The sequence below is a fragment of the Zingiber officinale genome, chromosome 8A (assembly GCF_018446385.1).
Source record: "Zingiber officinale cultivar Zhangliang chromosome 8A, Zo_v1.1, whole genome shotgun sequence".
Taxonomy (NCBI): domain Eukaryota; kingdom Viridiplantae; phylum Streptophyta; class Magnoliopsida; order Zingiberales; family Zingiberaceae; genus Zingiber; species Zingiber officinale.
In genome coordinates, this window is record NC_056000.1 from 56629535 (window position 1) to 56633199 (window position 3665).

A 3665-nucleotide genomic window follows, 5' to 3' on the forward strand; every position below is an offset into this window, starting at 1 on the left:
TTAAATAAATAAAATCAAACACCTAAGGCCTAAATATGGACCTAGAGACATCGGAATTTGATGAAACAAGTTTCTATGCATCCGTATCATTGAGCTGATCTTAAATACGTCATCATCCATAATTTTAAATTAATATTTTCAGCGATTTGATTTTTTAACTCCCAATTAGGTCAATTTGGGATTAAAAAATTCCAAAAATATATATATTTGGTAAAAAATATTTTTATTGATAGATTTACGATCAGGATAATGATACGAGCACAAAGAAACTTGTTTCATCAAATTCCGATGTCTCTAGGTCCGTATTTAAGGCGTCCAAGTTTGTTTTTTTATTTTTTAATAAATAAAATTTTGGGACGAATCTCTGGATTCGTCCCAAATTTTGGGACGAATCCAGAGATTCGTCCCAAACTTTGGGACGAATTCCTGGATTCGTCCCAAAATTTGGGACGAATCCAGGATTCGTCCCAAAACTGAAAATAATTTTAAATAAATAAAATCAAGCACCTAAGGCCTAAATATGGACCTAGAGACATCGGAATTTGATGAAACAAGTTTCTATGCATCTGTATCGTTGAGCTGATCGTAAATACGTCTTCATCCATAATTTTTAATTAATATTTTAAGCGATTTGAATTTTTAACTCCCAATTAGGTCAATTTGGGATTAAAAAATTCCAAAAATATATCTATTTGGTAAAAAATATTTTTATTGATAGATTTACGATCAGGATAATGATACGAGCACATAGAAACTTGTTTCATCAAATTCCGATGTCTGTAGGTCCGTATTTATTCATTTTGATTTTGTTCCTCTTTTATTTAAAAAATATTAAATTCTGGGACAAATTTCTGAATTCGTCCCAGATTTTGGGACGAATCCAGTATTTGTCCCAAAATTTGGGACGAATCCATGGATTCGTCCCAATTTTAGGGACGAAATTGGGAACAAAAAAGGTTTGTTCCTAAAAACCCTAGATCTAATCTTCTACCCGATTCTTTTTCCCCTCCCTTATTTCTTTCCTCTCTCTCCCCCGTTCCCCTTTCCAGCTGCGATTTCCAAGATTTTGGCCGCATCTCCGACCGGCGACGGCGTGATCTCCGACGATCGGCGGTGGAAGGTTTTCGTTTGGTAAGCCCTCTGCCCTCTGCTCTCTGATCTCTCTTTGTCGGCGTCGCGGGGCTGCTTGCCGGCGTGGGTTGCCTGCGTGCAGGCGCTGCCTGGGCGCCGCCAGGCGCTGCGTGGCCGCCTCCAGGCGTTGCCAGGCGTACATGAAAGCGCAGGAGGAGAAGGTGCTGGAGATGGCGGCTGAAGAGAGGCCACAGAAGATGCTGGCGGAGGCGGCGGCGGCCGCCGCCAAAGCCTCGGACAAGGCTGATGAATAAGTTAGCTAGTCATGATCCTTAAGCTTGAATTAATCTGTTGGCTGGACGATGTATGGCTGCCGCCGTGCACGCACCTTCTTGAATTTAAGTTAATTTTCAAAATTTATTGTCTTAATTGATAATGTTGTTTGTGCATGTCTCATTTTAGCGTGATCTCAGTGTAGTTGAAGGCAGCTGTATTTGTCGACCTCTTTTCGGTATTCTTAAGTTCATTATTATGCATTTAATAAGTTGTATATAAAGTTAGCTTTAAATAATTAATTATATTATAGTTGATTAATTGCGTTCCTTCTTTTTGATTAGCTGTTGTTTTTGTTTTGTCTTCAATGATAAGATTTATCTATAGTAACTTTTAATAATGTTTAACTGAATAGTTGAATTCAGGTAAAATGCAGAATGAGCGAAGTTGGATGTATAACAAAAATTTGCCTAATCGTCAGGGGTTAACTCCTGAGTTTATCACTGGACTGAGGCAATTTTTAAATTTTGCATCTACTCAATTTTTAACTCCTGAGTTTATCACTGGACTAATCTATATGATTATTAGTTGTGCACTAGTAACAAAATTAAAGCATAACTAGGCAATATGAATGGAGTCTCTAATACTCTGATTTTATTTTTGTCCTGATTTTATAATGTTGTTTGTGCAGGTCTCAATTTGGTGTGATCTCACTGTAGTTGAAGACAGCTGTATTTGTTCACTTCTTTTCGGTATTCCTAAGTTCATTAATATGCATTTACTGATCTATATATACAGTTAGCTTTAAATAATTATGTTATAGTTGTTTAATTATATAAAGTTAACTTTAAATAATTATGTTAAAGTTAGCTTTAAATAGTTGTTTAATTGTGTTCCTTCTTTTTGATAAGCTGCTCTTTCTTGTTTTGTCTTCAATGATAATGATGCATAAAAGTTCTGAATTTGATCTATGTACAATCTCAAAACTATATAGATACATAAAAGTTCTATATTTCATCTAGAATTACATCACACTATTCTAAAATTCTTTACTAGATAACGATGCATCCTCCTACTTTAAAATTTTGCAAAGAGTTGTTAAAAATGTGCTAAAGTTATTCATATGAAATTGTCAACTAGTTAACACAATGAAAGGAACAATTATTTTAAACATCCTTTAGTTTACATTAAATACCAACCAAAGATAAAACTATAAATTCAGCAAATTAAAATGAAAAATAAAGTTAACTAAGTGAGAAATTTGAACCCTAATACCATACTTCACAAGATCTCTCTCTCTTTCTCTCTATATGATGTGCCAATTATATTAGGTTGTATCATAGTTACGATACATGTACTTAGTTTCAAAATAATTCTTATAATTTTATTTACCGTTGCTATGACATGGATGATTCATATCGTTGGTAAATATGACTTTTATTAGAATTAGGGCTTTTATTAGAATGTTTAAGGAATTTCACATTTATGTTTTGTTTTTAATTATTCTTTTTACATGGCTATATCGTATAATATTTACAATCTTTCTTGTTACACATAATCTAGTTTATTTGTTTGTTGTTATGTAGGCAAAGGAGATTTTATGGGGATCAAAGATTTTGTGGCACACGAATATGACTTGGGTTGATGTGTTGGGGATCAAAGTTATGTATTCTTAGTGTTGTTAGATGGATGATGGACTTGGGTTGTTGAACTTGTAAACTTTGTTGAACAAGATGGATCTTGTATGTAAACTTTGTTGAAATCTTTATATTTCTTGAATTATGAGTTGATGTGTTGATGTTAAATTAGGATGTGTTGAATGCATATTATTTTTATGTATTTGGATTGTATTGCAGAAATAAATTGAAGCTGGAAAAAAATATTTGATATAGGGACGAATTTGGCAACGAAAATGAGTTGTCCCAATTCTATCGTAATTTGGGACAAAATTATTTTCGTCCCAGAATTCGTCCCAGATTTTGGGACGAAAATTTATCATATGATTATAAAAAAATTTGGCAAGTTTTTGTTGCCAAATTCGTTGTCAATTTTGCAACAAATTTATTTTTCGTTGCAAACTTAGGAACAAAAATGACAACAAAAAATCTGCGATGAATTCTAGGACAAATTTTGTGGATTCGTCCCAGATTCTGGGACGAATTCTGGGACGAATCACAAACTTCGTCCCAAAATTCGTCCCAAATTTCGTCCCAGATTTTGGGACGAAAATTTTTCTTATAATTGTCAAAGAATTTGGCAAGTTTTTGTTGCCAAATTCATTGCCAATTTTGCAACAAATTTATTATTCGTTGCAAACTTAG

The 3665-nt window shown here is 33.7% G+C and overlaps 1 long non-coding RNA gene across 1 annotated transcript; it reads left to right on the forward strand.

Moving 5' to 3' along the window:
- The first annotated feature begins 2036 nt into the window (after nucleotides 1-2036).
- LOC122009328 lies at nucleotides 2037-3126 on the forward strand. Its single transcript, XR_006119531.1, has 2 exons — nucleotides 2037-2096; nucleotides 2931-3126. It is a non-coding gene; the product is annotated as an uncharacterized LOC122009328 (long non-coding RNA).
- The last annotated feature ends 539 nt before the right edge of the window (nucleotides 3127-3665 follow it).